Source organism: Ornithorhynchus anatinus, chromosome 2 (genome assembly GCF_004115215.2).
Source record: "Ornithorhynchus anatinus isolate Pmale09 chromosome 2, mOrnAna1.pri.v4, whole genome shotgun sequence".
NCBI lineage: Eukaryota > Metazoa > Chordata > Mammalia > Monotremata > Ornithorhynchidae > Ornithorhynchus > Ornithorhynchus anatinus.
The window spans coordinates 68,641,925-68,650,307 of NC_041729.1; positions in this window are offsets into that span (position 1 = coordinate 68,641,925).

Genomic DNA, 8,383 nt, shown 5'->3' on the forward strand with positions numbered 1-8,383 from the left:
AAGGGTAAGTCAAGTGACATGCCCAATGTCACACAGCAGACAAGTGGCAGAGCCAGAATTAGAACCTAGCTCCTCCTGACTCCCAGGCCAGTGCCCTATCCATTAGGCCATGCTGCTTCTATGTCTCTTTTCCTTGTACTTTCTTCCTTCACTGTTGTCAACCACTTTCTCCTTATGAGGTACCTGACTCTTCTCTGTCCGGATATACTTTCTTTCAGTGTTTTTATTTCAGTAGCTGCATTATCTCATGAGCACTGCCTAATTTTATCAAATGTCTGTTGATCAGGGATCTGGCATGTGTCAATTCAATTCAGAGAAGACATTTCCAGTAAATACTGTTTACTTTACACTTATGAATAGATGTCAAGATGACTTGAAAAACATCATGGTAAATTGCTCGTGAACTTTGCATATTGGATTTGGCAAGGACATGGCAGATTCAGAGAAGACGTCCCCTACTCCATGCCCGAGTCAGCAATTGGAAATGATTAAAGGAAGAAAATGTCAGGGAATAGAGAGCTCCTTATATTAATAATAATAATGTTGGTATTTATTAAGCGCTTCCTATGTGCAGAGCACTGTTTTAAGCACTGGGGTAGATACAGGGTAATCAGGTTGTCCCACATGAGGCTCAGTCTTAATTCCCATTTTACAGATGAGGTAACTAAAGCACAAAGAAGTTAAGTGACTTGCCCACAGTCACACAACTGACAAGTTAATGTCTTGGTACAGCGTGGTATAGAATGTGTTGGATCTAATAGAGGATGTCTTTTCATTTTTACCGTAGGAGAAAAAAACCCACAGTAATAGGAACCTCAGGGCACTGTTATGTCATTTGTTAAGCACTTACTATGTGCCAAGAACTATACTAAGAGCTATGGTAGATAAGAACTAATTGAGTTGGATACAGTCACTGCCCGACATGGGACTCACAGTCTTAATCCCAATTTTACAGATGAGGTAACTGAGGCACAGTGAAGTTGAGTGACTTGCCTAAGGTTACACAGCAGACAAGTGGCAGAGCTAGAATTTGAACCCAGGACCTTCTGACTCCTGGGCCAATACTTTTTCCACTAGGCTATGCTACTCTTCTAAATTAAAATTGCATTGATTAACTTATATCTACCACAGTGCTTACAACAGTGCTAGTGGAATGTGTCTTCCATGACTGTCACCAAGTGAGAAGAATGATTCCCTAAGGATCTTGAGAGACTCATCACAGCACAACTTAGAAATTTCATTGCACATTTGGCAGCGATGGAGAGATGTGGAGAATAATCAATGACCAACATGAGACATGAAATACAAGAAAATACATGTAAAATCATTGGTCTGCTTCTGCTCCATGAATATTCTAAGCATCCAATCCTAATCAGAATTTTTCAGTTACTAAATATCAGAATGACATCAATCGTATATATTGAGCACTTACTTGTTTAAAGTAATGTGAGCTGCATGTGGCCAGGGACTGTGTCCAACCTGGCTATCTTCTATCTACTCCAGTGCTTAGTACAGTGCCTGGCACATATTAAGCACTTAACAAATACATACAAAAAAACCCTGTTGATTGATTGATTTGTGAAGCAGCATAGCCCAGTGGATAAAGCACGAGTCCGGGAGTCAGAGGATCTGGGTTCTAATTGCAGCTCTGCCACTTGTCTGCTGTGTGACCTTAAGCAAATCACTCAACATCTCTGTGCCTCAGTTACCTCATCTGTGAAAGGGGAATTAAGACTCTGAGCCCAATGTGGGACTGAACTGTGCCCAACCCAATGAGCTTATGTCTACCCCAGTGCTTAGTACAGTGCCTGGCACATAGTAAGCTCTTAACAGATATCACAGTTGCCCCTGGATTTGCTCCCTTTATTGATCCCTACCTCAGCCCCACAACACTTATGTACATACCCATCATTTATTTATATTATTATCTCCCTCTCTAGACCTTAAGCTCATTGTGTGCAAGGAATATGTCTACCATCTTTGCTGCACTGTGTTCTCCCAAGTGCTTAGTACAATACCCTGCACAAAGTAAGCACTCAATAATTATGATTTATTAATTTATAGTGTAATTTTTACTTCCCTAAAGGACCCAGTCATCATGATGGGGTTGGTCCCAGAGCAGAACCTAAGAAATCACATGTAAATCTATGGGAAAATGTACTCCATGATACTCCATTCAGTGTAGGGAAGCAGCATGGCTTAGTGAATCAAGCATGGACTTGGGAGTCGAAAGGACCTGGGTTCTAACCCTGGCTCCGCCTCTTGCCTGTTGTGTGACTGGGCAAGTCACTTAACTCTCTGTGCCTCAGTTATCTCATCTGTAAAATGGGGATTAAAACTGTGAGCCCCATCTCGGACAGAGACTGTTTCCAACCCAGTTACCTTGTATCTACCCCAGCAGTTAGTATAGGTACATGCACATAGTAAGCACTTAACAAATATCACAGTTAGTTATCATTATTATTATTATTTTTATACATCAACTCACCATGCATCCAGGAATAATACATTTCTCACGCTACATCTCTCCTTGACTCATCCACATTTTCAAGGTATACACCATGGCTGCATTTGGGGGGAAGCCTGTAGTTGGGGGTGCTCATTTAGAGTTCATTTAGCATTCTCTTGTAGCAAAAATAATTCCTTTTGTGACTCATCTCCAGGCGACAGGAGAGGAGTGTCTTTTAAGAACATGCAACTCCCAATCTCCCAAAGGGTTCGTAGCTGTGATATGGTACATTCTGTTGTCTGCTGAGAAGAAAGAGAGAAACCAAACAAGATTATAAAACAAATCTTCTGGGTCACATATGGTTCTACTGACATTGGGATCCATTTTTTTTTTCAATCTAGATAAGAGAGGGTTTGGGTAGAAAGAGAGAATTTTTGTGAATCGTGACTAAGTCTCTAACTAGCAGAATTACTTTACTTGCAATTACCTGTTCTGGCTTTCTTTGTGCCAAAAGACCTGGTTTCTAATTCTGGCTCCACACCTTGTCTTCTGGGTGACCCTGGGCAAGTCACTTCACTTTTCTAGGGCTCAGTTCCTCATCTGTAAAACATGGATTAAGACTATGAGTTCATGCGGGACAGGGATTGCATCCAACTTGATTAACTCGTATCTAAGCTGGTGCTTAGAACAGTTCTTGACACTTTACAAGTGTAAGGTAAGCACTTTACAAATACCATCATTATTATTATATTACTGGGACAACCTGCATTTGCTGCAACGAAAAAAAAGTCTCTGTCATTGCAAGGGAGAAAAGTGACCACCAAGATAGACGTATATGTTTGCCACCGGCTCTGTTGTATTGTATTCTCCCAAGTGCTTAGTACAGTGCTCTGCACTTAATAAAAACCACTGATTGGTTGATTGAATGATCCTAGGCCTGAAATGGGCCAAGGCACTGGGTTTCCTCTGGGAACATCAGAGCATTAAAACATAACTGCCCCTCAGATTTCATAGAATCAGGAAAAGAGTAGGTAAGGGACAGGAAAATTGGACTTGAAATAGTTTCTGGCAGACTATTTCAACAAAGTGACATTTTTGATAAAATTGGGAGAGTCAAAATTTTTAAGACAGGTCTAAATGAAATGGGCCTATTAATCTAGACTAGGCCTAGACTGAACAACACAGTTGTTGTGACTGGTGCTGGGGGGAAGGGGATCTGCTAATGTTACAACCATTCATCAATCCTGCCTGATTTGTTTGGAAATAAAAGCTCTATTTTCACTTCTTCCCATTGATTTGGTTAGGTCACTTTCAGGAATCAGAGGGACGTATATACAGTGAAGTGGTATTCTAGAAAATATTCTTGATCCCATTGTAATGTCTCCACAAATCTGCCACAAGAAGTTTTGAATTAGTCTCCCAGAAATTGTATAGAATAGCAGGACATAATATATGGTCCTAATGGAGTTTTGGCAAAATTTGATTTTTTGAAGAAAATGAAATAAGCCTCTACTTTTTTTTTCAGGAATAAAGGATAAGAGGAATTGCCTTTACCAGTTGCCAAACCATGATAGCTGTTAGATCTGGCTCCATTTATTCTTTCAGCCCCTATTTGAGTCTGTGGTTTCTCATCCCTGAAGTTAGAGGCTGTCACAATACGACAAATCTTTTAAAAAGGAAAATCTTCTGTTTGTTTTCTTCACTCTGTCAGGAGTGACAAATCTTCAGGGCCCTGTTGGCTAAGATCTTCCAAAACAACAGCGCAGGAAAGATCACCCTCTAGTGTACAGACTGGTGTCTGGCAAATTGCTAGCCAGCCTATGTCACACTTTGAACTAGGTAGGTTTTTTTCCTGTAATATATATGATATTTGCTAATAATAATAATGTTGGCATTTGCTAAGTGCTTACTATGTGCCAAGCACTGTTCTAAGCACTGGGGTAGATACAAGGTAATCAGGTTGTCCCACACGGGGCTCATAGTCTTCATCCACAATTTACAGATGAGGTAACTGAGTTCCCAGAGAAGTTAAGTGAGTTGCTCAAGGTGACACAGCTGACAAGTGGAGGATCCAGGATTAGAACCCACGACCTCTGACTCCCAAGCCCGTGCTCCTTCCACTAAGCCCCCCGCTTAAATGCTTATTATATGCCAAGCACAGTATTAAGTACTGGGGTAGATTCAAGATAATCATGTCCCACATGAGGCTTACATTCTAAGTAGGAGGAGCACAGGTATTGAATCCCCATTCTGCAGAGGAGAGGTGAGGTCCAGAAAAGTTAAGTGCCTTTTCCAAGATCACAGAGCAGATAGGTGGCAGAACCAGAATTAGAACCCATTTCCTCTGTATTCCAGGCCTGTGCCCTTTCCACTAGGCCATGCTATTTCTCTATGAAATTGCAGTGATCTGAGATAGTATTATATTATACCCTCCTAAGCGCTTAGTGCAGAACTTTGCATGTAGTAAGTACTCAATAAATATGAATGAATGGTTAAATGAATGCTTAAAATATCCATTTTTCCTTTGAGTATATTTTCGGACACCCACGTCTTAGAAGCCTACTATATTCGAGTCCTACATAAGAAGTCCAAATAATGATTTCAAGACTCTACAGCTATTCTTTGTAGAAGACAGCACTGACAGTGAAGTTATGTCATGAGTGCATGTTTGGCTGAAAGGCCAATGTGGCATCCACAATCCAGGCTACAAAGTGCAAACAAAACTGCCCTTCCTTGTTGTCTGGTTGTGTTTAATGTTTTCACTTGCTGGCACTCTTTTTTATTTTCTTTTAATGGCATTTGTTCATTCATTCAATTATATTTATTGAGCGCTTACTGTGTGCACAGCACTGTAGTAAGCACTTGGAACTTACTATGTGCCAGGCAGTATACTAAGTACTAGGATAGATATAACTTAATCAGGTTATATACTATATACTATATAACTTAATCAGTATATATACTATACTAAGCACGACGGAGGCTGCAAGCAAATGGAGTTGGACACAGTCCCTGTCCCACATAGGGTTCACAGTCTTAATCCCCATTTTACACTTGAGGGAACTGAGGCACAGAGAAGTGAAGTGACTTACCCAAGGTCACCCAGGAAACAAGTGGTGGAGGTGGGACTAGAACCCAGGTCCTTCTGACTCCCAGTTCTGTACTCTGTACACTAGGCTACACTGCTTCTCAAGCTTCCTTGTCTCTCTTTCTCAGAGATCCACTCCCTTCTATGTGCTCTGCACATAGTAAGCACTCAGTAAATACCATTGAATGAATGGCGGCAGGGGGCCATACAGGTTCAGTCTCAGCAACTGATTTCTGGTTTGCAGCTGGGGTGCAGCTCATCTGAGGCTTTATTTCACTATGTCCTTAAAAAGTTTCCTTTGCCCTCCTTGCTTTTTGTTTTCCAATTTCGGATCTCCATATAGCAGCTTTCTCGTTCTTCTCACAACTGGCATTGGTATGCCAAGGTGAGCATAGCTTTGATGTTAGAAGACTGTGTTCCAGAGCTAGAGAAGCCAGGGTGGCCTTGTGGATAGCATATGGCCTGGAAGTCAGAAGGACCTGTGTTCTAATCCTGACTCTGTCACTTGTTTGCTGGGTGACCTTGGGAAAGTCACTTCACTTCTCTGTGCATTAGTTATCTCATTTGTAAAATGGGGATTAAGGCTTGTGAGCCATTTGGGACAGAAACTGTGTCCAACCTGCTTGGCTTGTATCTACCTCAGTGCTTAATACAGTGTCTGGCACATCGTCAGTGCTTAATACAAACAAAAAGCTTTGTTTAATTTCATTTCTCAGCAATTGATCTCAAATAAATATCATATCAAGACAGGGTTTTAAAAATTATTTTTATATTGAAAAGTGTGTTCAAACTGAAATACTATTCAAGAGCAAAGCAGTTCTCCTTCATTATCTAACGCTGAACTCATGAAAATACTGAGATTTCATATGCAGTAAAACAACATTCTGCCTTTCACCGCTTTTCAGTTCACGGCCTTTGGTTCTTTCATTCAATTCTTTCAGTTGTATTTATTGAGCACTTACTATGTGCAGAGCACTGTACTAAGCACTGAATCATGGGAAACTTTCAATCAATCAAGCAATCAATGATATTTTAGAGAACTTACTGTGTGCAGAGCACTTAACTAAGTGCTTGGGAGAGTAAAATACAACAGAGTTGATAGATACATTCCCTGCGCACAATAAACTTACAGTCCAGAGGGGGAGATAAACTTTAATATAGATAATTGCTAAATATGGACATAAGTGCTGTGGGGCTGAAAGTGGGGTGCTGCATGGCCAAGTAGACCCCTGGCCTGGGAGTCAGAAGGTCATGGATTCTAATTTTAGGAAACAATTGATGCTTACTTCCTTGTTCAAAAGAAAGTGTTTTTTACCAAATATGAACAGTAATAATGGGTGTAACTATGGATTTTGCTATTCTTTCAACCTCTAGATTTCTGTACAGATCAAATAAACTGGGGCTTTTTAAAAGCTGAAAATGAAGGCAATCAGAATCGCTAAAATATATTTTCTTAAAACTTTCATTCATTCATTCAATCATATTTATTGAGGGCTTACTTTGTGCAGAGCTCTGTACTAATCATTTGGAAAATACAATTTGGCAACAAATAGAGACAATCCCTACCCAGTGGGCTCACAGTCTAGAAACGGGGCAACAACAACAAAATAAAACAAACTAAGTGGACAGGCATCAACTTCATCATTGTAAATAAACAGAATTAAAGATATATACACATCATTAATAAAATAAATAGAATAATAAATATGTACATATATACACAAGTGCTGTGGGGCGGGGAGCGGAGTGGAGCAGAGGGAGGGAGTAGGGGCGAGGGGGAGGGAAGGAGGAGCAGAGGAAAAGGGGGCCTCAGTCTGGGAAAGCCTCCTGAAGGAGGTGAGCTTTCAGTACGGCTTCCCGATTGCCAACATTTCAGATTAAATGAAAATGAATATGTTGCTTTTTTTTTCTAATTTTGGTGTTCTGTAATTCAGTGATTAACACAGAAAACATTTATATCAAATCGCTACATACTATCCCTAAAGGGAAAGTTGCATCCTGTAGATGGCACTCTGATTCCACTTAGAAGTCCAGGTTTAACTTCACCGGGGCTCAGCAAACAGTGATTCTTTAGTCTACCTCAAAGTTGTGTAGCTTCGTCTAGATAGAAATGATATGGAATTTCTTCACTTTTTCTTCATTCTAGCTTTATCATTTGATATATGTTATATATTATTTGATATGTATGTGTATATATGTCTGCTCCTCCTCCCCCGGCATTGTCCCTACTCCTTCCGTCTGCTCTACCCCCTTCCCCTCCCCACATCACTTGTACATATTTGTACATATTTATTGCTCTATTTATTTTATTAATGATGTGCATTTATCTATGGTTCTACTTATCTATTTTGATGGTAGTGATGCCTGTCTACTTGTTTTGTTTTGTTGTCTGTCTCCCTCTTCTAGACTGTGAGCCCGCTGTTGTGTAGGGATTGTCTCTATTGCAGAATTGTACTTCCCAAGCTCTTAGTACAGTGCTGTGCACACAGTAAGCGCTCAATAAATACGATTGAATGAATGAATGAATGGATGAATGAATGATCAACATAAGGTTATATTGAATCAGCACATTTACCCCTAAAAATCTTTAAGGTACATTTTTTTCCTTTCTTTCAATTATTTTAGCCTTGTCTCATCCTTCCATTTTATCTGGAGGCCAGCAATTGTGAACCAACTAAAATCTAACATTGACTTTTCATAAATAAATCCATTTCCCTAAATGTCGGCTGGTGAATAGATAATTACCAGACAACCATCCGATGAGAAGTACTTTGTAGTAAAGTAAAACATGTTTCCTGGAATGAGGCCACCACAGGAACTCTGGTTTGAGTCAGAGCTGTCAACTG